Genomic DNA, 27,680 nt, shown 5'->3' with positions numbered 1-27,680 from the left:
GCAGCTTCTCATTACCATCTATCTGAACTATTACAATAGCCTCCTAATAATAGGTCTTCCTGCCTCTACAATCCAAGCCATCTTCCATACAGCTACCAGTATAAATTTCCTGTGCAATGATCTGATCATAGGATTGTGGATAGATCTGGAAGGAACTTTGGAGGTCATCTAGTCCAACCACTTCATTTTACAGTTGAGGAAACTGAGGCTGAGGGAGATTAAGTGACTTACCCAAAGTCATACTGGTAGTCTCAGAGGCATGAATTCAGGTTCTTTCATTTCCTGGCCAGTTCTTCTCAATGTACCATGCTTACTTCCCTTGTGGCCCCTGACTTCCTTATGCTAAGAAATCTCCCTGTTGTCTGGTGTTCAAAGAGCTTTTGTAAATGAGAACTTCTGTATTAGAGGCAGGATTTGAACTCAGGTCACCCTAACTCTAAGCTGGTCTTCTATTTGCAATGCTAAGCTGCCTCTCATATAGTCGCTTACTTTTTTTTTAAGTTTACAAAATGCTTTCCACACTTTATCTCCCATTTTACAGATGAGAAAACTGAGGTGTTAAGTAAATTGACCAAGGTCATACAACTAATGGCAAGGCCTGGGAATAAAACTAGACTACTAACTTCATGACAGCAAGAAATCTTCTTTGTCTCTTCCCACTCCACCCCAACCCCTTGAAGCACTTGAATCTGTAAATAATAAGTTCTATTTAAACTATTCCTTTTAGGGTTTTAAAAAGTTTTACCAACATTTTTGCATCTTCTGAGTCTACTACTATATTCTTCTCTCACCCCGTCTCAGAAAGCCACCACTTGTAATAAAAAATAATAAGAAAAATTCAGTAAAACTAACTAACACATCAACAGTCTGCATAGCTTCCACACTCGTAGTCGGCAAAGAAGGAAGATACCTTCTTTTACATGAATGTCCTAGTCCTGGTGAGTGCCTTTTAGTTGTTTTCTTGGCAAAGATACTGAAGCGGTTTGCATTTCCTTCTCCAGGTCATTGTACAGATGAGGAAACTGAGGCAAACAGGGTGAAGTGACTTGCCCAGGGTCACCTAGCCAATAAGGGTCTGAGGCCAGATCTAAAACTCCGGAACACAAGTCTTTCTGATTCCAAGGCCAGTGCGCTATCCACTACGCCACCTAGTTGCCTGATGTATTTTTCTGTTTCCAATTTGGAGCCTAGCTTGGGCGTAATTTCACAGAATTCAGGATCTATCGTTTTGTTGTTCTTTCCCCTTACGCTGCTGTGGTCATCATTCACATAGTTTTCCTAGTTCTGTTTATATCACTTGGCATCTGTTCCCAAGTCTTCCCTCTTCATATCTGTTGCTTCTGATGGCATACTCACATAATTGTTTTAGCTAATCTTCATCTTCGGGCCACTTTGTTTCCAATTCTCTTCTACCACAACAAGTGTTACTATGAATATTTTGATGTACATAGCACCTTACTTTCTATCTTTGACCTCATTGGGGAATATTGCTCAGCTCTGGGTCAAAGGGTATGGGCATTTAAGTATCTTTTTTTTTTAAAAGCAAAATTCCAAAACACAATAGATTTTAGCTAATTATCTGTTGAATCGGGGAATATTGAAGTGAGAAAGAGCCCCATGGTTGGCCAGTGAGCAGAGTGCAGCTCCTCGATTTGCTGATCCCTCGAATCTTTGGAGCTGTCCGCCTGGGCTAGGGTCCAAGCAGAGCCTCCCCCCACCCCCTCCCGCCCGCCCACAGCCCCGCCCTTCTGCTCCACGCCCCCGCCCCTTAGCTCCAGCTTCCCCGGGGAGAAGGATTCCAGACCCCGGAGCCCAGCTTCTTAGGAACCTGCGGCTCTGCTCTTGCCCCTGGGCTTTGGGCTTTGGCTTCACCTCCCGTTTGGAGGGTAGCGAGTGGAACCGGGACCAGAACTTCCCCAATCACTGCCCAGTCGTGCTTAGTTCTTCCCTCCTATAGCGCAGAGCAGGTAGGGCGCGCGGAAGGGTGTGTGGGCTCTCTGAACCGACGGGAGAGTTGTGAGAGACATCACAGGGGCTTCTGTGAGGAGGAGAAGGTCTGGTTCGGGGGCATCAGTGGTTTTTGGAGAAGGCGAGGGATCTAGGGGTTCTGGGAGGAGGGGGTCTCGATGAGAGGAAGGAGACCTTTGGGGGCTCTCATGAGGTAGTAGTGGAGGGGTCTGGGGATTCTAGGGGAGATGGCAGTGTTAGTAACAAGAAGATCGTTGAGGTCTCTAACGAGGGAGGGCAAAGGGCACTTAATTGGAAAGGGAGATCTGGCCAACTTGGGAGACTCTGTTAAGGGAGGGGGTCGAGGAGTACTCTGCAGGGAAGGGAAGCTTAGTTAAGTGAGAAGGGTAGCTGGGGCGCTGGTGGCTTTGAAGACCTAAAAGGAAAAAAGCCCAATGAACAGTCCTGAGGGAGAGGGCTTAAGGGCGAGATGGGCGGAGTCCGTTGCCAGGGCACTTCGCCTTCTTCAGGCCAAGCGAGGTGAGGGCTGGCTCGGGCCTGCCGGGGGATATTTAAAGGTACAAATGTTTAACTTCTTATTTTAACCTTCAAAGAGCGATTGTTGCAAACCTCTGGTTCTCTTTACCCCAACAACTGTTTGCACATCTGTGGGGAGCCAAGCAGAGATGGAAAGAGAAGTCTCTGGTAGAGCCAAGGTGGGCAGGTTGCCACGGGCTAGGGACCCGCTTTCCAGCACCGAGTGGGTCTCAGAGAGGGTGTGTCTCGCTGGAGGCTGCACCCAGCTTCGGGCTTCCGGGACTCTGTCTGGCGCTCCCCGTCACCCTCGACTCGCCCAGATCAGACCTGGAGCTAATTATATTATACCCTGAGACGCTTGACTTAACTTTGAATATTTTTCTCTTTTGCTTAACCAGATTGTATCCGATAAATTGCTTTCCAGGAAGGGTTTTGAATTTACAATGTTAGCGTTAATGGTCGCATTACATTATGTTTGGTAAACTGGACACTTGCAAGTGCTGGAGTTGGGTTCCCTGTTCTGGGTATGAGGGACTGAATGTGCTTGGAAGAGAAGGATATGTCTCTTTTTCACTCATTTATCATACTTTCTCTCTTTTATTCTTTCTTTCACTCTTACTGTCGCTCATGTCATTTTTCATTCTCTTTAGCTTTCTCTTTTTTCTTTTACTCTTTCTTTCCATCCTCTCTTTCTTAAATTATTATTTCCCACTCTTGGACTTCCTCTTTCTCTCCCATAACATTTTTTTTTTTTTACAAACAGTAACTATCACAGCAAAAACTAATAAATAGTACTGTACCTACAACCCCAAATTCTAAACTAGTTTGATAAAAGAAAATCAATGTCTGTATACATATAAAAGAATACTAACATAGTATTTGCTCTGTGTTCATTTCTGTTCTCATGTCTCTTTATCATATTTTTGTGGTTCTTCCAGTCACAGATATCATCCTGATCCTACTTTTTCTATTTGGCATCACTTTGAGTAAATCTTTGCATTTTTTTGTTTTTTTATTTGTTATTAGGGGCACAATAATCTTCAGTTAAAAATGTCTCAGTGGTGCTGAGGTTCAGGAATGCTATGCTGGCTGAGTAAAGCTTTGGCAGGTACCATCAAGCTGAGAAAGCTTCAAGCAAGGGCTGGACTGAGGACATGGTGTCCCTTTTCAAATGACCAGCTTAGCTAATTGCAGAGGAAGGCTCTTCACCAGAAAGGGGGCCAGCCTGAAGCCATTTCTTCCCCCTACTAGAGAGCTCTATAAACTGCCCTATTGGGCGGGCAGTGGTGTCAAACTCAAAAAGAAATGGGAGCCTCTAAGCTAGACCAAAGGCTTCCGAGGGCCGCATATTAACTAAGAAAAACACTTATTATCATTAACTGTGTTTTGTTGTATTTTTATTTTCATTATTTTTGTCCCTTATTTAAATATTTTCTTTGGTTTCTAGCTTCATGTTATTCCTGCAGTTATTCCAGCGTTATTTGCTGTTAATGTTAATGTTATTCCTGCCTCTGTTCTGTCATGTGCTTTTATAGAAGGAGTACTTGAAGCTAGGTGACAGTGGATACTGAGTGGCTTTTTAAATAAATGTTTCTTGACTTGAATTTTACTATACATTGGGAAACAGGTAATCCTCTTACAAATTTACATCAGTTTTAGGGACTTCTGTTCATTGCAGTACTTCCACTGAAGCTGAGCAGTTTTTCATTTGCTTCTTTGAGGTAGTACAGAGAAAAGAATACTGGGTTTGGGGTCAGAGTACCCTGCTTTTACCTTTCTATTTTTGGAAGCAATGGTTAAGTGACTTGCTCAGGGTCACAGCCTGTAAGTGTCTGAGAGCTTCACTTTGAAATTTGCATCTTTGACTTTCTATCTGTGTGACCATGAGCAAGTAACTTTACTACTTCTGGGCCTTAGTTCTCTCATCTGTGAAATGAGGGGATTGTACTAGATGTTCCCTAAGGTTCCTTTCAGCCCCACATCTATGTTCTTAAAATATATAATCTTTAAAAAAAAAACAACTAAAAAAACTACTCACAAAATTGTTCTTTTCTCTTTGATGACTTGTTCTTTCCTTAGCTGGTCACATGGAGGGTTTCTTCTGTGGATTCTCACCTGTGGGACAGTTATTGAACACCAACCTGTCTGAAAATAAATGAATGTCAAGTTCATTATGAGAACTATCACCCTAGGTAGCCAGGTGTTACTTATGGCAGCAACTCAGCGATATTTGACTTTTGTTTTTTTTTCAGTTGTATTCAGTTCTTTGTGACCCCTTTTGGGGTTTTCTTGGCAAAGATATTGGAGTGGTTTGCCATTTCCTTCTGCTCATTTTGCAGAAGAGGAAACTGAAATAAACAGGGTTAAGTGACTTGCCCAGGGTCACACAGCTAATGAATATCTGAGGATAGATTTGAACTCAGGAAGATGAGTCTTCTTGATTGTAGGCCATGCTCTCTATCCACTACACCACCTACCTGCCCATATTTGGACTTAGTTTTCCTGAAAACCACTCTCCCCTGTTTGAGCCGTCAGTCTCTGACTTGGGATCCTAAGAAATCGCTCTTCTAGTTCATTAGTGTCCACTAGCCTCAGGATGTATCTGAGCATTTGTGGGCTATGGGGAGGTCTTGAAAATAGTAGCCCTATTTTTTATTGTCTACTTAAGCTTTTACTGTCCTAATTTAATGATAATAATTTATAAAATACTTTAACATAATTTATAATACCTTAAGGTTTACGAAGAGCTTTACATGAATTATCTCATTTGAACCTCACAATGACCCTGGGAGGTAGGTGTTAGCATCTCCATTTTACAGATGAGGAAACTGAGGCAGACAGGTTTAGTGACTTGCCTGGCATTACACAGCTAGTAAGTATGTGAGGCAAGATGTAAATTCAGGTCTTCCTGACCTGAAGGCCAACACTCTTGTTTAGATGTCTTAGAAAACTAGCCCCAGTAGATTCTGGGGAGCAGGACTTTCTAGCCTTAGAAATTTTCATCATTAAAATTAATGTTTATTTAGCTCTTCAGAGTTTGTAACGTACTTTATGAACATTTCAATTGATCCTGGCAACAACCTTTTGAGGTGGGTATTTCAGGTGTTACCTCCATTTTACAGTTGAGGAAACTGAGACTCAGAAAGGTTTAGTGACTGGATATAGAATCAAAGGATTGGAGTTCAAATCCCAGCTCTGCCAATTATGATGTGTGTTACCTTAGGTGGGTTAACATAGATGTGTTGGTAAATGTTTACCAACAGAAGAATGTGTACATGATACACTTTTAAGTTTAATCTGCATTATTCACATTTTCTCTATTATATTCCTGGACAATCAACAAAAGAACTAATGCTCACACTGAAAATTTAACATTCAGCTCTCTGATGCAAGCTGACTCTAGTATATCCCTGAGCTAGATATGGTCCTTTCAGTTTTAAATATAAGCTCAAGTGCCAGAGGTGAGAAATTAATGCATTTATGTAAAGTATATATATTTAAAAGTTGGTTGAATGCCACACCTCTCCATTTTTTTCACAAGTGAACAGAAGGGTGTGACTGACCCCCTGCCTACAGAGGTCCATTAGTGCAATGGTTCAGGTGAAAGGTTTGATTGGGCTGGTACATCTGTCAAACTATAAGGCAAGAATAAAAAGAATTTGGGGAGGACATAGTATGGAAGAGAAAAAGCTTTCTTGATCTAGATTTTCAGGAGAAATACAGACTATAAAAGTGGGTCTTCAGTGTTTTGATCAGGAGTCATTAAAAAAGTTGGGACTAGGATTCTGCCTGTTTCACCCTTACATCAGCTCCACCTGAAGGTCACTTTAGAGATTCCTGATAAATAGTCCAGTTTTCAGCTTTTAACTTTGAGTCTAAGAGGAGGTCAGAGGGATGAATACGATCAAAGACCTTGGTTTGTTTTTCTGGAAGAGAGTCATAAGAGAAGAGAATCATAAGAAAGCCTGGAGAGGATTCATGCCCAGGTACATATAGGTTGGTTGTATAGAATTTGGAATCAGAGGCCTTGAATTCAAATCCTAGATCTGTGACATAAAGGTGTGAAATCTCTGTGATCTCATTCTTCCTTAACCTCTCTGGGCTTTTGTTTCCTCATCTGTTATTGGTAAAATGAGGGTACTAGGCTAGGTGACCTCTGAGGTCCCTTCCAACTCAATGAATCTGATAGCAAAAATTTGGGAGGAGAGAGAGAGGGAGAGAGACAAGGGAAGGGGGAGAGAAAGAAAGATGGCAGAGATGGTAGAGTTGAGAAAGGGAGATATAGGAAAAAAAGAGGATAGAGAAACAGAGGTGGAGGAGACTGATTTAGCTCCCCTGTACATCTTTCTACAATTCTGATTCTGATCTCGTGTTCTCTTGAGGCTCTATAGGGCAGCTAGGTGTTGAAGAGTGCCCAGCCTGGAATCAGGAGAACTTAAGTTCAAATTCAGCCTGAGACACTTAATACTTTCTAGCTATGTGAGATCCTGGGCAAGTCACTTAATCCCAATTGCCTTGACAAAAAAAAAAAAATACAGCTTAATAGTGATTTGTCAGTTAGGGAAGAGGTTTTAATGAGAAAGTTTGGAGCAGATGCTAAGATTTTTTGCATGATATGGGATCATGGCCAAGAAATAAAGGAAGAAGAAAATTAAGACTTATATTCATTGATAGTACAACAAACTTGGTTACCAAGACTTGTCCACTCTTACTCAGAATCAAAGAATTCAAAATTCATCATTTTCAGTTTTAGGGAGCCTTAGGGAAAAAAATAAAGCCTTTTCTTGATTACATGACAGATTCAGATAATCTCTGAGTCACAAGTGCACAACCACACAATACAAACTATTTTTTACCAGTAAAATTGAAGTTAACAGAGCAATACTGCCAGAATATCAACATCAATATGCTGAAGATGTGTAGTCTTTGAGAGTTGTGTTCAGCTTTCTAGTAACAGGATACTTTGTAGTCACATTATGGACATAGCTTGTTTTATGCAAAAAGTATGTTCCTAAAAAGCTCTGTGCAAATCAATTTGTGGGGCAAAATGACCCAATTTTCAACATTCCATGTAGATTGTCAATGCTCTTTTAAAATGATAAATTACATTGTGCTTCAGGGTAAAGAGTACTAAATTTGGAGTCAGAGAATCTGGATTCAGATCTAAGGTCTGTCACTTATCTAGCTCAGATGTAGCTCAATACTTACGAGCTGGGTAACCTCAGGGAAAGTCACTTAACCTCTGTTTGCCTAAGTGTCCTCATCTATAAAATCCAGATAATAAAGCACCTACTGTTGTGAGGATCTAATGGGATAATAATTGTGAAGTGCTTAGTATAGTCCTTGGTTTATAATAAGCACTATGTAAATGTTAGCTATTGTATGACTTTAGGCAATTCACTTTAATCTCTCTGTGGTCTCAGTTTCCTCCATGGTACATGGGTGAGGTAGACTAGATATCTCTTAAGTTCTTACCCTCTGTTTTATTCTATATCTTTTACATATATAATTGTCTCCTCCTTTAGATTGTGTTAGGGCTGCTAGGTGGTGCAGTGGATAGAGTGCTGGGCCTGAAGTCAGGAAGACTCCTCTTCCTGAGTTCGAATCTGTCGTTAGGAGCTTATTAGCTATGTGACCTTGGGTAAGTCACTTCACCCTGTTTGCCTTAGTTTCCTCACCTGTAAAATGAGCTGGAGAAGGAAATGGCAAACCACTCCAGTGTCTCTGCCAAGAAAACTCCAAATGGGTTCAGAAAAAGTCAGAAACAACTGAAACAACTCGATGAGAATTAAATTATGGACTCCTTGAGAGTGGGGACTATTTTTTTACCTTTTTATTTTAATCCCCAGCACCCAGCACAGTGACTGACACATATTAGGCATTTAATAAATGCTTGTTGATTAAATCTATCATCCTCTGTAAATAATTGCCACATAACTGATCTTTTTAAGTTTGCGTTTTCATATTTAAAAAAGGTATCCCCAAAGTTTTAGTACATTTCTAAATTATGAAAACATTTTCCCCCATAACTTAAAATTGCACCAAGATTTATGGGACACTCAATATTTTTAATATGTGGCCTACGTCTTCCATATTTTACTTTATATCTCACAAGGTTATTGTGAAAAAAACATTTTGCAAACCTTAGTATCATAGTTCTAGAAGGGATCTTAGAGATCATTTATTTCAGTCTCCTCAACTAAAGAATTTGGAACTGAGACTCCGGGAAGCTTTACTTTGTCAATGTGTTGTGAATGTATTTTTTGATGGAATTGACGTAAGCTCTGTGAATATCAGGTTGGTGCTGCACTTGCCCAAGGACACACAGCTAGTGAGAGTCTGAAGAGGGCTTGTGGTTACTGCATTTCTTTCCTCAGATAGGAATTGCCCTTTAAATACACCTACTTTGTGAGTTGGGATACTGAGAGGTGAAACCTGTTTTTGTTATTTAGTTGTTTGAAGGACATCAGCTTATAGGATCATAAGATTTTAGATCTGGAAGGGATTTTAGAGATGATTTCATTTTACAAATGGAGAAACTGAAGAGGGGAGGTGATTTGTCCAAGATCACACAGCCAACAAGTGATACAAGAGTCATCTTAACTCAGGTTTTATGACAGGGATCTTCACAGCTCCTTTCATTGTATGTGCAGGTATTTATATTGGTCCCCCATCCTACTTCTGAGACTGTCAGCTTTCTGAGAAAAGGAGCCTTATCTTACACATTTTCTCCTTTCTCATATCACTTAGCAGAGGAGCTTTTGTTCAGTCATTTTCCAGTCATGTCTGACTCTTCATGACCTCTCTTGGGGTTTTCTTGACAAAGACACTGGAGTGGCTTGTCATTCCTCTCCAGCTCATTTTACTGATGGGGAAACTGAGGCAAACAGGGTTAGGTGATTTGCCCAGGGTTATATAGATAGCAAGGAGCTAGGCTGGTACAATCTAAATAGATAATAGTCTTTACATCTGCCTAGGACTCTAGTGTTGCAAACAGCCTTCCCATGTCCTCATAGTTATGGGGGGGGGGGGGGGGAAGGAGAGGGAGAGGGGGTAGGCAAAGACACAGACTCGTGTTACTATCTTAGAGATAAAGAAAGAGGTGTTTGGATACAATGGAGTGGAGTCATACATTCTAGATCTGGAAGGGACTCCAAACCCAGCATTCTTTCTATTACATGATGTTGCAGCTGGTACACGTGCATGTGTAACCTTGGTTTGCAGCTCTTCCAGAAAATAGTACTGGACTTTCCTCCTCTCCCTACTCCCAGTTGCAGATTGCTGTCTGGTTTGGTGCTAACTGTTAAGCTCTGTACGCTCAGAGAGTCCTATGGGTTCTGTAGCTTTTGCAGGGAGGGGGGATGATGGCTTTCATCTCTCTGTCCTGCCTCTTGTTTTTTTGTGGGGAAGTTGATCTCATCAAGGTCTCCTGGCAGTGCAGCATATGGTAGTAGGAGCTGAGCTGTTGACTCAGCAGTAGCTGGTGGGCAGTCAGTGGCATGAGGGGATATCCTTTGGAGGCTGCCTGAAGGATGTTCCAAATTGTTTTCTCCAGCCAAGTTAAAGCTGGGACAATACTGGAGGACAAAAACCTCAAGGCTTAAAGGCGGAGAAAGGAAATGTTCAATGGACTTGCCAGTTCAGGAAGCCAGCTGCCTTCCATCCTCCCCCTCCCCAGTCTCCCACTTGGCAGATGATAGGAATTACAGCTGCACGGCCTACACGTGTGGGAATCTCTGCTATGTAGTCAAGTGAGTTCTAAGGATGAGATGGTTCCATTCCCAGACACAGTTGATTCTTTGTGAAGAAGGAAAGCAGAGACACCACATATATTTTCACCCTAAAGCTCTCTCACTTCATTCTGTTTTCTCTTGGTGCTACTGCCCTCTCTGACACATCCCAGTCTTATTTGACAATGGTCCTGACCAGTGCTTTCAGCATGTTCTGTCATTTATCCACTATGAGGAGGTGTATTATATGGCACGTTCAATACATCATAAAATCCTAGATTTAGAGTTTCCAGAATCCTATCTCCTCAATCAGTCAAGTTTTATTAAGCATCTACTACATGCCAGACACTGTACTAAACACTGAGGATATAAAAAGAGGCACCAGGATCCCTGTTCTAAGGACTCACAATCTAATCTCTTTGAAATTTTTTTTGAACATTCATCCTTTTATTTTGAGTTCCAGATTCTCTTCCTCCCTATAGTCCCTCCCCACATTGAGAAGGAAAGTAATATGATAATATGTGAAATCATATGAAATATATTTCCATATTTGCCAAGCTGCAGAAAAAATAAAAGCAAAAACAAAAAAGCAAGAAAAATAAAGTGAAAAATATGCTTGTCTGCGCTTGGAGTCCGTTGACTATTTCTCTGGAGGTAGATAGCAGTTTTCATCATGGGTCCTTCAGATCATAATCTAATCTTCCTTCTTTTTTTGATGAAGAAACTGAGGCTCAGAGATGGAAAATGATTTGCCCAAAGCTGCACAAATAGCAGAGCCATGGTGAGGGAATTTGGGATGACTACATAGAACCTAAAAAGAGAAAGACTTTGGCCTGAGGGGACCCTGTGTCTGAATGCTGTCAGGGCAGGGGAAAGTCTGAGGGGCAAAGTGAGTGAGCAGCTGAGTGAAGGGAAGAGCCTGGGTCTTCTGATTTGATGCTGGTGTTCTTAACAGGCACCATGATGTCTCACTGGGAGTTATCCCTGTGGGACAATATGGGGGTTGCTTTTTCAAAGTTTGGGCTCTTAGGATAACAACTGAATTAGATAGTTGTTACAAATCCTCATGTGTGTACTTCTATGCAAGAATGAAAGATCATAGATACAGAGCTGGAAGAGACCTTAGAATCTAGTTAGTTCAACCACCCATTTTACAGATGAGGAAACTGAGACTTGAGGAGGTTAAATGATTTGCTCATAGTAATATAGGTAGTAAGTCTCAAGAGCAAGTTTCCAACCCAGATTCTCTGTCTCTAAGATGAGCATATTTTCCCACTGTACCACATTGTCTCTGATGGCCTATGTTCATTTAGATAACTTGCAAAAAAACTGCCCACTGAGAGCTGCATTCCATACAAGGCTGAAACAATGTGTAACATCTGGATGGCCTCTGACCAACTTTCCTGATTGGTTTTAGAAAGTGTTTTGTATTCAGAAATTTTTTGGCTCCTCTTCAGCTTTGCTCATTGGATAGAAAGGGGTCAAGGCTGGAGATATTCTAATGTTAACTTACTGTAGATTCTGTGTCCTGAAACATCCTTTTAAAACAATGAGTTTGTTTGTAGTTATTTCTGCTGCTTATCTTTTGTACTGAAGGTGTCAAAACACTTGCTTTTGGATAGAAGAGCTCAGGAGAATATTAACTTCTTGAGTACCGAGTCCTGGGTACTTAATTTCTTGCCTCCCAGAATAGCTCCTTGTGAAGAGCAGAGTTTGATTTCGTTTAATATCTGGTTGACTTTCTGCATTCTTGATGGTAGGCTTATAATCTTTGCTAAATCTGGCCCACTTTAGGAAAATAAAATAAAACATGAAGGTAATGTTTAAAATGGAATGAATTGTTGATCCTAAGCCTCATAAGCTCCTTAATTACTAACTTGCTCACTAATGACTTCTCCTGCTGATCTTTCTACTGAGATCTTTCCATTACACGTATAAATTTCAGTCTATCCACACATCATCACGTACTCTTTGGATCTTGCCAACTTGGACTGGAAGACTTCCTTTGTCCTTTTAATATTTCATGGAGACCAGGTCAGTGCTTGGTACATTTCTCTTGCCATTTGACCAATTCACCTTCTTTCCAGTCCTTCATGTCTTTGATGATGCCTTCTGTGTTGCTGTCTCATGCAAGCCATTGTAGTGGGGCGAAGAGATTAGACTTTTCTTTGACTCTAGGGGACAGATATAGGATAATCAGGTAAATTACAGAAAGGCAGATTTCAGTGCAATATAAGGAAAAACTTATTAATGAAAGAAAAAAAATTTTGTTAAGCACTTACTATGTGTCAAGTACTAAGCTAATGGTAGATACAAACAGAAAAGCAGAACTGTCCCTGCTGTCAAGGGGCTCACATTATAATAGGGGGAGAGAACCCCCATAGGAGGGCTTAGCTGCAAGTTAGATGAAAAACAACCTATGGACTTTAGGGTGCAGTAACAAAGTGGATGGTAATTATGCTTCCTTGGTGACCCATCTGTTAAGATCAGACTCAGGAGAGTGGTTTGGGTGGCAAAGAATTCATTTAGACTTCTTTTTTAGCCATTGGGAGCTTTATTAACATGAAAGCACATGGACATTTACAGTAGCAATGTGGCTGAGTAGAAAGTAAAGGTATTTGGTGGGGGAGGGATTTAGGTTTATAGAGAGATGTTCAGAATGATGACATAGTTTTAGGGTTTTATGGTGGTTAAAGATTAAGGGCAGGATAAGCAGGATAGGGGAAATTTTATGACACAGGGTGAGGGAGACAAGGAATTTTATGGTACAGGATGGGGGGAGGGAGGACACAAGTTAAGGATTAAGGACAGGACAGGGAGGACACAGGTTAAGGATTAAGGACAGGACAGGGAGGACACAGGTTAAAGATTAAGGACAAGGGGGACACAGGATAAGGGAGACAAAAGCAATTCTTTTGGTACAAATTGAGGAGAAGTTTTTTGGTATTTCAAGATAAGGGGAAAAGATTTAAGGATGTTTTTAAGTTCTAGGATGAACTGCAGAATGAGGGGCCTCACAAAATACTGGAAAAGCAACCCTTAATATTTTTCTTAAGCCCTAGGGTACCATTTGTATCCACATTTATCCACTGATAAAACTATTTTTGTTTCTGGTGTTGAACCATCTGGAAATGCCGAGGATTTTTGTCTCAGAAGCTCTCTTTTCCAGATCTTCAGTAGTTGCCATTTCTGCGGCAGGGGCAAGAACTCCTACAGAAGCAGTTGCCAGTCCCATTTCTACAGGATTTGCTTCCCTGATGGATGACTGTGGGGGCTGAGCTGGAAGCAAGGCTGGGCAGGGGTGTGTGTGATGCTATTGAACAAAAGATCATGGAATGTTAATACCAGGGCCTGAGGGGAGGGAATGGGCAAGGTGGTGGTAGTGATAGTTTCACCTACCTGGCATATTCATGCCACTTCCTACTTTATTTAGCATCAGGGCACTTTGCAGCTTAAACTGGGCTGGTTTGTCTGCCTCTGCAGTGTCAGCTGGTGGTTGCAGTGCTGGGAATGGTAGGTCCCTTTTCCACAGTGCCATTTGTTCCCCCAAGATGATGTTTGCAGGGTTGGTGGTCTGTAGAACACTATTTTCCTTGGGTGAGATTCTCAGACTTACTTATCCTTCTGTGGCACTTGGTCAGTAGTTGGTGTTGATAGTAACCAGGTTGGTAGGCCCCTTCTCCATAAGGATTGCTTTTCTTAATGATAGCTTTGGGGGCTGGGCTAGAGATAGTCTAGTGGTCTGGGATATATTGCTATTACTGAGACTCTTGGACTTTCCTGCCTGTCAGTGGTAATTGGTATTGGATGTCTGAAAGTAGAATAGGCTGCTTCTGGAGGCTGTCAGCTTCCTTTTACTTGAGGAGGTTAGATGACCAGTGTGGAGGTGTTGTCAAGGAGATTTTGTGAAGTAGTCTGCCAGTCAGTAAACATTTATTATCTATTATATGCCAGGAATGGTGCTAAGTTCTGGGAATACTAATGTGAAAAAGAAAGGCAGTCAACTCAAAAAGTTTATAATCTAATGAGGGAAGGCAACTAAGGAAGCCAAAAAAGTGGGGTGGGGAGAGGAAAGGTACCAGCCCTAGGGCATGATGGAATAGTCCCTAGGTCTATAACTGTGTGTGAAATTAAGTGATGGCTGCCCTGAGTTCTTCCTTAAATGGAGGCTTTCTGAGGAGACTCTGCTGCCCTCCTGTCAGAGGGACCACAGGGTCAAATGAGGTACCTGGAAAATATTTGCATTGAAATGACTATTGCTACTACCATCACCTGTAGTATATTTGTAGGTCATTTGTAGATCAGTGTACATTTTTACATAATTTTTACATAACACTTTTCTTCAAATCAAACCTATGAGGTAGGTAATGCAAATAGTATTATTCTCATTTTACAGTTTGGGAAAGAAGCAGTCCAATTTGCATAACGTCAAATAGCCACTAGGCATTGCATCCAAAATCACTGGACTCTGGCCTTCAAAGTTAAGATTACGTCCCACTACACTTCTCTCAGAAAAAAAGGACAGGATTTGCTAGGGAGGGGAGGTAGTGATTTTTTTTCCTGACCTTTGTGGAGTATGAGTTTACTTTAGCTTTCTACCGTGGGAAATAACTGCCAATGTAGTATATTTCATAGTATTAAGAGCTAGAAGGGACCTTAGAGACCACTTAGTCCCATTCCATCATTTTACTGAGGCTCAGAGAGGGTTAAGGGTTGGCCATAACAGGTAGTAATTGTGTTTCTACTAATTATGTAAAGGCTAGAGATAGTCTTGTATTAACTTACAGCAGACCCGGAGTGCTTTAAAGGAATCATGTATAGTTATTTTGGGGAGCTAACTTTTATATGAAAAATCTGCGATCCAAACTAAGAACTTCTAATCCATTGCTCTTGTATATTATCTGGGATCCAAACTGAGGTCTTCTAATTCATAGCTCTTGCTAGATGGTATGCTTTAACCAATATCTGCTATGAGACAAAAGCATTAAAATGTTTTTTAAACTATGAAAGTGGATTAAAGCATCCATCCCTCTGGTCCATTCATCCTACTGTTAGGCACAAACACTGAAAAGGTCATAAAAGAGAAAGGTCCCATATATACAAAAAATATTTATAGTATCATTTTTTGTAGGTGAAAAAAACTTGAAACAAAGTAGATACTTCTCAATTGGGGAGTGGCTAAACAAATTGTGGTACACGAATGTAGAGGGATGTTAGAAAAGATACATGTGAGGAATACAGAGAAGCATGTAAAGATATAGGAATTAGTGCAAAGTGAAGAAAGCAGAACCAGGAAGCCACAATATAAATGGAAAAGGCAACAATGACAAAGCAAAAAGTTCTACACAATACTGTAATAATAGGGACCAATCTTGAACCTGAAAAAGAAAGGAAGAAATGTACTTCTCTTTTGTATCAATCAGTCAAGAGGCATCTCTTAAGTTCTTACTATGGGCAGGCGCTATGCTAAGCACTAGGGATACAGTCTAGTAAGAACGACTAACATATATACAAAACAAGCTATATAGAGGATAAATAAGAGAAAATTAGCAGAGGTGAACTGTGGATGCAGCTCACTGTCCATACAGTTAGACTCTGGTGATGTGTAGATTAGTTTATCAAAGTGCTTTCCCCCTTTCCTCTTTCCTTCCTTCCTTTTTATTATTATTTGTTATAAAGGATGACTCAGGAAGGAGGGGGAAGAAATATATTTTGAAATACAGGTGATATAATATTAATAGCTAGGATTTATATGGATTTATAATGTGCTTTACTTATGTTTCTTATTTGATCCTTACAATAGTTTTTGGGAGATAGGTGCCATGACTATTCCTTTTTTTTTTTTTTTACAAATGAGGAAAGTGAGGCTGAGAGAAGTTAAGTGACTTGCTCAGGGTCACTGTTAATAAGTGTCTGAGTCAGGATTTGAAGTCTGGTCTTCCTGTCTCTAAGTCTAACACTATCTACTATGCCACCCAGATATCAATTTTTTTTTAAAGGAAAGAACATTCGTAAATTGTACTTCTACTTAGACTTAAGCATTATTGAAAGGAATTTGCTGGAGCCAATGAAAATGCCTGTGCATTTTATTAGTATATTTTGAATTTCATATCAGGAAGCAGCTTAGGTAATACTCTACATTTTAATAGGTCTGCCGAAGATAGAATTCCTTACTTAAACAACTGACCTTGGGAGTAGGAGATAGTGAGGGAAATAGGATAATTTGGAATCATTATTTGGCTTTGAGACATTGACATCTAAATCTATATTTAAATCTATCTGTATTTAAATGTGGTATTTTGATGTCCTGGAAATTCAGTATAAAGAATATAAGGAGATGTCAATATGTTGGAGTTGTCGATTATTCTCCCTACCCAAACCCCCTCCTCCAGTAGAATATAAGCTCTTCAGGTATAGTATACTTTTTCTTTTTTTTTGGTTCTGAACTGTGATTTCATTTATGCTGCTGTAGAAGAGAAATCTAGTACTCTATATGTTTGTCAAGAGTCTGCCAGAAAGATTTATTAAATTGTAAGCATTTCTCCTTAAAGAAGACAATCCGAAGAAATGGAGATCCATCTTATTTTTGAAAATCTCTCTGGCTCAAATTACTTAAAATTTTATAGAATTTAGGATCAAAGACAAAATTCCAAAGGCCAAATTAAGAAAGATTAGAAAGTTTAAGTAACAGCTTTTGATCTTTAATTATTGTCAAACAGAATGATAGTAATAACTTTTTGGTGTACCCTAGAGAATCATTTGTCTATAACTATTCAACCTTTCTTTAAGCCACTTCTTTAAAGATTCTCCTTTCAACCTAGTCAAAGGTAAACTCAAGAGATACTTCTATTAGATTAATCACAAGGCATTCTGCTCTTAGTTTGTTAATTGTTGTTTTTGTTCAGTCCTGTCCTATTCTTTGTGATCCCATTTGGGGTTTTCTTGGCAAAGATACTAGAGTGGTCTGCCATGTCCTCCTCCAGCTCATTTTACAGAGGAGGAACAGAGGCAACAGGTTAAGTGACTGGCTCAGGGTCACACAGCTGGCTTAGTGTCTGAGACCAGTCTTGAACTTAGGTTTTCGTGACTCCAGGCCATCCAGTTGCCCCAGTTTGATAGTAACCTTAATCAATTTCAGTAATGATTCCTTTTTTAGCTTATCATAGGCATTCAATAAGAATGATGCAAAAAGATTTTAGTGCAGGTCATGGATAGTTAAAGAAAGACTAATAAGGTTTTTCAGTCAAATTATACCAAGGAGTTCAGACTAAAGTACTGTCCTAATATTTTTCCTTAATATGTAGACTAAAGAGAGAAGATAGGGGTAGAGCTTAGTATGCTTCCATAAGGGGTGAGGGAATGCCCTCTACTTGTGTGTTTACAGTCTTAGAGAGCTGCCTGGTGGTGCTGAGAGGTATGGTGATTCCCCAGTCACACCACGAGTATGCAGTAGAGTCAAGACTTGAATCTAGATCTTCTCAACTGAGGCAAACTCTCTATACACCACGTTATGTTGCTTCTTGTAGTTGCTTGATAATATAGTAGGCACTGAATGATGTCTGAATGAATGAATATGAAACATTGTTGTCCATACTGCTTAATTTTGTTAATAACTTGAGCTATTTATCATTTGCAAATGTAGATACCTAAAATTTTCTTCTATATGTGTATATGTAATATGTATATGTTGGTAAATGTTAAACAACTGGCTTCCCCCAAATATTCCCACTATACACTTTAAAATTTAAATTTAAACATCACTTAAGTCCAGACTATCAACAAAACAATAAACCAAGTCCTGTTTTATAGTGTTTGCCAATTTCCAAGGTGTAATTGTTCACCTTGAAAATTTAACAATCAACTGCTAGTTTGGGCTGGCTCCAGCACACCATTGTAATACAGTTATACACACACACACACACACACACTCCTCCTTGGAAGGCAGTAGTGGAAGTAATGAAAAAATTTGGAGTAAGAGGACCCTAGTTTATAGCCTGACTTTGCCCTTTATCACCTGCGTGACCTTAGGCAAATCACTTCACATCTTTTGAGCTCAGTTTCCCCATCTGTAAGGTGAGAGACTTGGAGTAGATGATCTCTCAGGTCCCTTCCAGCTCTGCATTTCTATGAGCCCAACATTTTTCAAGGTCTATTGGTTTTTTTTTTTTAAGTTGACTAAGAAACAGTGTCATAATAACATTCTGCTGTAAAAATAGATACTGAAGTGGAAACTTCCTTCCATTGTCATAGCTCTTCCTCTGCTTAATCTTTAGAAGTTGCTTAATTACTATACCTAACTTGACCAGACTTTAGCCACAGCATCTTATTGCTGTATAGGCTAGAGTCCTACTCTAGTGTCTCCCATAAAGTCCTCCTTTGATGTCTCATCCTGGCATGGAAGGGACTCTGGGTTCTGGAAGGTTACTTTCTACAAAGATAAGACTGACTGCTCCTTCCAAGCTGGAAAGGCTTCAAATACAATTCTAGTTATGCACACCTGTCATTCAAGGAAATGGCTCTAGGATGATGATGTTTTTGGCCAAGGTAACTCTGGAAGACCATCTACCTAGTTACAGAAGGTGCGCTGTTCCTATCATTAACAGATGAGAGTACCCATGCCTACAAAGTCACAGATCCCAAAATGGTACAGAATTGTTTGAACAAAGAAAACAAAATCCACCTGAGATCTCTAACCACTGACCACAGTATGGATTACAGCTTGTGATGAACTCAGGCTCATACAAAGTACTGTAGGAAATATGGAAAATGTAGTCCTCCCTTCAGAAAGCTCACAGTTTAGTTGGAGGTGACAAGGCTGCCTACCACATGTGAAACAATTGAAAGGAAAATGAGATGGTGTCTGGTTGTAGCCAAATTTTGGTGGGTAGTGTGGAATAATGCAAAGAGTGCTGAACTTGGAATCTGTAAAATCAAGGTTCAGCTCCTGGCTTCTCCATTTGCTAGCTATGTGATCCTGAGCTTGGCCCTTTCCCTTTCTCAGTTTCCTCATTTGAAAGGGGCTTTTTCCCACATACTCTACTCTGCAGTCAAACTGGAATATTCCCTTTCCGTCATATATCTCTTGGACTTGGCTGACATCTGGAATGAGCTCCCTTCCCTTTTTGATTCATTTCTAATCATCTTCTGCTGTTGCTTGTCTTTCGTGCTTGAAGAGGACCATGGCATCAGGAAGATGATGCCATGGTTTGTAAATGAATTAGATCTAAATGAGGGAGGGCTGTGCCCAAACTCAAATGCCACCTTCTCCAATCAACCTCCTCTGGCCCCCAGGGGTAGTTATGAACCCTTCATAGTCACACAGTACTTTGTTTTGTGCCTCTCTAATGGAATTATCGAGCATCTGGTGGTGAAGTGGATAGAACATTGGACCCAGAGTCCGGAAGATTCATCTTCCTAAGTTCATATCTGGCCTCAGACACTTGCTATTTGTGTGATCCTGGGCACGACCCTGTATGCCTCACTTTCCTCATCTGTAAAATAAGCTGGAGAAGGAAATGGCAAACTGCTCCAGTGCTTTTGCCAAGAAAAACCTAAATAAGGTTATGAAGAGTTGGATACAACTTTATTTTTACAAAATTTAACAGCAACAACAATTGGATATTCTGGTAAACTGTGTCTGTGTCTCATCTCATTGCTAGTCTGTGAGCTCCACATGAGGGTAGAGACATATTTTATTTATAACTAAGTCTTGTACCTAGCACAGGGCTCTGCATACAATGGGTGATTAATACATGTTGTTGTTATTACTTAGAAGTTCCAGGGAAATGGAGATTGGGGAGGTCACCTATGGTGAGACTTGGAAAGAGGGAGAAAGACTCAGCTGTGTTCAAGTACTTCTGTGCAAGAACAGTGGGATTTAATGAACAGGTTTAAGGGAGTAATAGTTAGGCCCTACATCCTGCTGGGTTCTTTGGTTTCCTATTTTCTACCAGTGGCCAGAGCTTATGTAGTAATAAATAACGTTGCCTGGGCAACACATTTCATATTTGTGTCTGTATTCTTTCCCTGATGAATTTCTCCTCTGCCCTCCAGGGTCCTTTCCACAGTTCCCAAATACTGTGGTTTTAAGGAGGAAATGATTTTTCTTTTCATTTTTTCAATTGTCAGCTGCCTCAGGAGCCTCATTCATGACTTAGAGCAAATAAAGAGGTAGGAATGATGCTAAGGGAAAGGATGATTCCACACCTCTCTAGCCCTTCCTAAGCTAGTAATAATTGCTTGTGTTTCTGTAACCCTAAAAAAGTATACCAAGCACTTTAGATATATTATCTCATTTGATCTTCACTACCACCCCTTGAAATAAAGGTGTCATTATTATTCCCACTTTCCAGAAGAGAAAAGTGAGGCAACGGGGTCCAGTAGAAAGCACGCCGGCTCTAGAGTCAGAAGACCTGGGTTCAAATCTAAGCTCTGATGCTTATTACCTGTGCTACTTTGGGCAGTTGGCTTAACTTTCTTGGGCCTCAATTTCTGCATCTGTAAAATGAAAGCAGTTGAACTAGATGGTCCTCAGAGGTCCCTTCCTACCCTAAATCTGTGTTCCTATGAAATGACTTGTCCAAGCTAACATTAGTAGTGAATATCACAGACTGAATTTTAAATTAGGTTTTCTGACTCCAAGTCCTGTGCTCTTAGGGGTGTGATTGTAGGTTAACATTATATTGGGATTTACTGAAGATCTATGTTCAAGACCGAGCTCTCAGTCGTATTTATATAACGCTTTAAGGTTTGCAAAGTGCTGTATCAATTGCCCATCATCACACAGTTGGTAAGTATCTGAGGCAAGATTTGAACTCAGGTCTTTCCAACTCCAGTACCCTATTCACTATAGCACATTACTGCCTCTAGCTTTTGTTTTTTTCATATCTAAAATGAGGTGCTTAGGCTATGTAATCTCTAGTACCCTTTCCAGAATGAATAGTTTATGAATCGGTGAACACAAATGAATCTGCCTCCACCACCCACAGAATGCCCTCTCCCCCATTTTAGTGGCAAAATACCTATTCAAAAGGGTGGAAATGATTCCAAAAAATATTTCCCAGTGGTTGTTGTAGCAAGGACTCTGGCAGGGAGAGAGGAAGGAAGACCTCGGGGTGCTGGAGGAGTGCCAGTCAATCCTCCCCTTGATTGAGTTCTGCTTGAAGCAGACCATGCAAATCAGTAGCTTCCAAGAGGTCAGCCAGGATGTGTTTCTGTCAGTCCACCAGGGGATGTTTTTGGTTTATTTGCTGGAGACCCACTTCCTGTTTCTGGCTGTTCTTTGATGCTGATTTGAGGAGGGTCCAGGTGGATCCTGTGTTTCAGTCTGGACCCCAGAAGAGAAGGAAATGGTCTGTCTCTCAATGAGCAACCTCCCTTGCCATGCCCTGGTAAGGAACCAAAGAGGACAGGAAGCTGCCTTTATCAGACCATGTGCTGCCTTTGGGTAAATTTGAGAAGGGAGAAGACCCTTTCTGCTGGAGAAATCAGAGGAGGGTTCAAGATGAAGGTATAGGAAGACAAAGATTTCTGCAGGGACAGGTGAAGAAGGAATACCTTCCAGGCATGAGTCTTCTGATAGTGGGCATGTCTGTACCTTAGGGAGAGAAAGGTAGTGTGGTTCAGGGGAGTGTCGAGCTTGGGAAGCAGGGTCCTTAGGTTTCAATCTCAGGTCTGGTCCTTGTTACCAGTGGGACACTCAGTAAGTGACTTAACTAACCCCTGTGAACTTCAGTTCCTCATCTGCTATATAGGGATAATAATAGTACTTACCTCCCAGAGTTGAGGAGGAAAGAGATGAGGAAACTGAGTCTAAGAGAGATTAAGTGACTTGCTCAGGATAATAATTCATTGGATTATTCAATAATTTAAATGGATCCTTTGGTGATGTTTCTTGTCACTGGAAGTTTTTGATCAGAGTCTAGATGATCTTCCCAGGGTGAGATGTTTGATTAGATAATCTCCAAAATTCAGTCTATTAATGACAAAAACAAAGGCTCAAATATAACAAAATGAAAATAAAATGAGAAAGTATTTGTGAAATACTTTGCAAACCTTGAAGTATTATAAAAATGATAGCTATTATTAATAATAATAATAATTATTATTAATCCAGGACATTGAATTCCCAATCTGTCACTAATTTTTAAAAGTAAGATTAATATTTTTTTCCAAATAAAAATATTTTCTCTCTCTCTTATGTCTCATTGCTCTATAGGAGAGAAGAAGGAAGTAAAGAAAAAACAAAACCATTATAACAAATATTTACAGTTAAGCAAAACAAATTCCTGTGCTGGACATGTCCAAAACTATGCACCTGTGCCCCTGCACCCTGAGGAATCCCTGGCTTCTCTTTCAGGAGGTTGGGGGAATGTTCAACATTATGTCCACTCCAGTTTACCTCCTCCCTTTGTGGGCCAAGGGGTGAAAGCTCAGAGCAGACCAGGATGGCAAGAGTTCTGGAAACCAGAGTAATTAGGCAAATGTTGATTATGTTTCTGCTTTGTCTAATGCATTATGATTGACAGTGGGGTGGGGATGGAGGGAGAGGGGACAGGGAAAGTGAGACACAGAGATAAGACCTGGCCCCTGCCCTCTGGGAATTTATGGTCTATTAGGATAGAAATCTAACACTAAGTGGCATATGCTAAGTACATAAGGAAGGGACAAAATGCTTTTTTAAGGTCCAAAGAGGGAAAGAAATGGCATATGAAGTTCAGCTGAAGGAACTGGGTATACTTAAAGCTGAAAAGAAAAGACAGGGTGGGGTGGGAAAGAGGGAAGAGAGATGGTAATTATTTTCAGACATCAAAGCTGACTGAATTATGAAGATTTTAGAGATCATCTGATGTGGAAAGCTGACATGGAAGAGGAAGGAGATTATTCTCTGTAACTGAAAAAGGCAAAAACAAGGAACAATGGGTGGAAGTTACAAGGTGGCTACATTTCTCACGTTTTGTTTGGGGGGGAGAGCGCTGGGTCTGAAGTCAGGGAGACCTGAAAGACGAGTTCAAATTAGCTATGTGACCCTAGGAAAGTCACTTAACCTCATTTGCCTTAGTTTCCTCATTTGTAAAATGAACTGGAGAAGGAAATGGCAAACCACTCCAGTATCTTTGCCAAGAAAATGCCAAATGTGGTCACAAAGAGTTGAACACAACCAAAAAACCTGAACAATCAAAGTGCTATAGGCATGTCAGTTCTTGTGGCTGTAGAAGTGTTTTTTATTGATTGGCTAGTCCTGTGAATGACTGCCCTGAGCTTGTGCTCAAGATTTAATGAAACTAGAACCCTGATGTAAGCCCAGAGGAGATCCAGATGAAAACCTAATGTCATAGAGGAAAAAAATAGAAGGTGCAGCTTGTAGGATAGCAATGATAATAACAACACTAGCTAGCCTTTATATAGCACTTTAAGGTTTCCAAAGGGTTATCTGTGTGTTGTGTCATTTGATCTTCACAACAACCCTGGGAGATATTCCCATTTTACACATGAGGAACCTGAGGCTGAGAGAGATTAAATGACTTTGCCCGGAGCTGTCCAGTAATTCCAGTAGATTCTAGTGATAATGAGTTCGCTCTCTCTGGGAGTATTTGAGTAGAGGCTAACTTTTACTGATTGTCAGGAAGTTTATCCCAGGCCTGGTATTTGGATAGATGATCTCCAAAATCCAGTCTATCGAAGACAGAAATAAGGCCCAATATATACCAAAATATCCATGGCAGTCCTCTTTGTGCTAGAAATAAAAGGGATGCCCATTGATTGGGGAATGGCTGAACAAATTTTGCTACATAAATGCAGTGGGGCATTATTGCACAATAAGAAATGAAGGTTATGAGAAATTTAGAGAAATGTGAGATTTGTATGAGGCAAGAACATAAAATATGACAACCAGGTAAGTGAACATGTAACTAAAAGAAAATTGAATGCTGCATGATGGAAAAAACACTGAAAGTCCTAGAAGAGAGATAGTGAAACATAACTCCTTCATAGCCAAGAAACAGAGGTCTACCTGACCAGAATATTATATACATTTTTAGGTGATATTCCTGTATTGAATATTTTTGCTGAATTGTTTTCTTTGTCACAAGGGAGGAATCAATCTGGAGGAGGTAGGTGGGAAATAACTCATAGAATTACTGAGTTAGAATAAACTTTTTTTTCCTTTTGGCCATCAATAAGGCATTTTTTTTTAAATGAAAAGAGAACAAATATATTGATGTAGAAACAATTCTACCTAGAAGCAAAAAGAGAAAAGTTCTCTGAACTATAAGTACATTCCTCTCTTTTATATCTGCTCCTCATCTTCCTCCTTTTCTGAAGCATGATACAGTAGAAGAGTGCCGACTAGAGTCAGAGGAACTGGGTTCAAATCCTACCTCTGACTTTTAGTAGCGATGTGGCCTTGGGTTAGTCACTTCTCTCTGAGACTTAGTTTCCTACTCTTTAAAATGGGGGGGTTAGATTAGTCAGCCTCTGAAGTCCTTTCCAGTTCCACATCTATGATCCCTAAATGGAAGTATTTCCTTCATCTTGTCCTCTGCCCATTTCTCTCCACAGTCTGTCTCTTAGTGATCTCATCCACACCCACAGCTACAATGATCACTTCTATTCAGATGATTTCTTAGTCTGCAACACTGCTCCCAAACTGTTCTGAGCCTTAGTCCCACGTTCCCCCATTGCCTATGGGACATCTCCATCTGGATATCAACCTGGCAGTTAGCCTCAAACCTGGTGGGTCTGAAACCCTTGCTGTCTTGGTCACCTCAGCTGGAAATTTGGAATCATGTGTGAAGAAAGATTTTTTTCTCTGGCATTTCCTAGCTCTGGGACCTGCAAGAGACTGGGTCACATAATGAAAAGAGAGCTAGATTTGGAATCCTTGAAGATCATCGCTTAAATCCCGCATATTCTATCTGGTACCTGTGTGTCCTTGGGCAAGTCTCCTCTCCAGACCTCAGTCTCCTGCTATGTAAAGTCAAGAAGATGGACTAGATCAGGAGTGGGGAACCCTTGGCCTCAAGGCCACATGTGGCCCTCTAGGACCCCAAGTGTGGCCCTTTGAATCCAAACTTTAAAAAGCAAATCCCCTTAAAAGGATTTGTTCTGTAAAACTTGGACTCAGTCAAAACGTTGCACTCAAGGACCTGGAGTACTACATGTAGCCTCAAGGACACAGGCTCCTCATCCTTTGACTAGATTATCTCCAAGGTTCCATTCAGTTCTATAGGCAATGATTTTAAGTCACCCTGAGTTTCATTTTATCTGTAAAATTGTGATGGCTATATTTCAGTTTTCTACCTGAAAGAAATCACTTTGTAAATTGCAAAGCTATCATCATCATCATCATCATCAATTTTTGTTATCTGCATGCCTGCAGTATGAACTGTTTAGTGGGGCAGCCTCAAGAGTACCCCACAGGAAGGCTCAGAGATGTAGCGGTGATTTTCCATGAGGCAACCCTAGAGTCCATCAATGTTCATGGCACCATGGGGTCCTTGGCCCCCACTTTTCTGGTCCACTCCTGCCATGATTCTGGCAGCTCCAGTACTGTTCCAGATAGTGAGTCAGGCTTTTCTGAGGTTGGTCCAGGTCTGCTTCATCAGACTTTGCCCCGCCCCAGGCGTGTAATTGAGGATTATGCAGGGATTAATGATACCCTCACCAAGTGACACTTATTGGGTCAGAAGATGTACAATTTGGGGGATTATGGGGAGGAAAATGGGAGAAGATAAAGTTAGGAGTGAATGGGTATAAGGGTCACCTTGGGTACTCAATGATAGGTAAAGCATAAGGCAGACCCACATTTTAGTTTCACTTGAGTGATTTATGGTGACACAAGGAATGTGTGTTGACAAAAAGGAGATGCTTTGGTTTCAGGACTGCATTACGTGGCCTTGGAGCCATGCCAGGCTGTTGAGCAAAATCTCTAGCTATTTCTAAACCTGTAGGACAGATACTAGGTGGCCTTTGGGTTGAGTTAGATGGCATATTTGTGTGTTTGGAATTGTTGCTTAGTGCAAGTGGATTTCTTAAAGGCAGCTACAAGCAGTTCTCTGGGGGAGTGGCTCATCTCAGGTATGCCGGTGACTTAGGACACATAAGTATAGATTTAGAGCTGAAAAATACCTTAGATGTCATGTAGGCCATTTGCTTCCCCTCCCTGGTCACCATTTTACAGATAAGGAAATTTAACCCAGGATAATTAGGTGACTTGCTCAAGATCATACAGCTAGTAAGGATTTGAACCCAGGGTCGACTTTCACATCCAGCATCCATACTTAAAGAAGCTGAAAAAGTATTTCACCATATATTCAATATCTCATTGTGTATCTTGTCTTTTTTTTTAACTTTGTTTAAAGCGGTGACTGTTAACCTGGGGTCTATTAATTTTCTTTAGAAAATATTTCAGTAATTGTATGCAGTTGTGGGGAGGGAGGGGGGTAGTGGGGAGTAGGTGGGGAGGGATAAAATCGCAATTGTATGGCAGTGATTGTTAAACATTACAAAATAAAAAAAATATTTCAGTAATTGTATTTTCAAAATAATTTATTTCCTTTGTAAGTCTATGTATTTTGTTTTATGCATTTAAAAAATGATGTTGAGAGGGGTCCATAGGCTTCATCAGCCTTCATAGGGCTCTAGAACACAGAGAGGGTTAAGAAGCTCTGATTGAAAGAGTGTCCCTGTGCCTCTGAAAGGTGTAGGGATTCTATTTGGAGGAGAAGCAGCATTCAGTTTTCCAACTGGCATTTACTAAACATCTACTTAAATGTAAGGCCCTGTGTTGGGCCACTAGAGTTCTGTAGAAATGAACAAGATGTGCTCCCTGCCCTCATGGATCTTACAGTCAGCCTAAGAGTGGGATAAGACAAGAGTGACAGAAGGTTGAGAATCAAGCAGAATGTGGCAAGGGTGTAGTCTAAGCATTGTAGGCATTCCAGGGCACAGCCTAGTCAGCATTCTCCTATTGGCTGAGCTATGAAAACTTCCAGGAACTCTGTCTATATCACTGACCTGCGCATCAGAGGACAACACAACCTATAGTCTGTGTGAGTGCATGATTATAAGGAAAAATGAAATTATAATTCACTTTTATCTAGAACATTAAAGTATATCAATTGCAAATATTATCTCCATTTTATGGATGGAAATTGAGGCTCTGAGATGAAGTGACTTGTCCATGGTCACACAGCTAGTAAATCAGTCAGTCAACTAGCATTTAAGTACCTACTATGGTCCAAAAGCTGGAGATATAACAAAAGGCAATTAAAATAGTCCCTGCTCCCAAGAAGGTCACAGTCTAATGAAGACAACATGAAAATAACTATGTGCAAGCAAAGCTATATACAGAATAAATTAGGGCTAATTTCTAAGGCTCTAGCATTAAAGAAGTCTGGGAAAAGTTTCTTGCAGGAGGTGGGATTTTAGCTCTGATTCGAAGGAAATAAAGGAAGCTAGGAGATA

At 40.5% G+C, this 27,680-nt stretch overlaps 1 protein-coding gene across 1 annotated transcript in view; it reads left to right on the top strand.

Annotated features, from left to right (window-relative positions):
• Positions 1-1,785: 1,785 nt before the first annotated feature.
• ARHGAP40 (Rho GTPase activating protein 40) overlaps positions 1,786-27,680 on the top strand; it is a 108,503-nt gene continuing 82,608 nt past the window's right edge. The window contains exon 1 of the mRNA XM_072631501.1: positions 1,786-1,967. The gene's annotated coding sequence lies outside the window, so the exon portion shown is untranslated. The remainder of the gene's footprint in view (positions 1,968-27,680) is intronic.

The sequence above is a fragment of the Notamacropus eugenii genome, chromosome 1 (assembly GCF_028372415.1).
Source record: "Notamacropus eugenii isolate mMacEug1 chromosome 1, mMacEug1.pri_v2, whole genome shotgun sequence".
NCBI classification, from domain to species: Eukaryota; Metazoa; Chordata; class Mammalia; order Diprotodontia; family Macropodidae; genus Notamacropus; species Notamacropus eugenii.
This window is presented reverse-complemented; position numbering and strand designations above follow the sequence as displayed.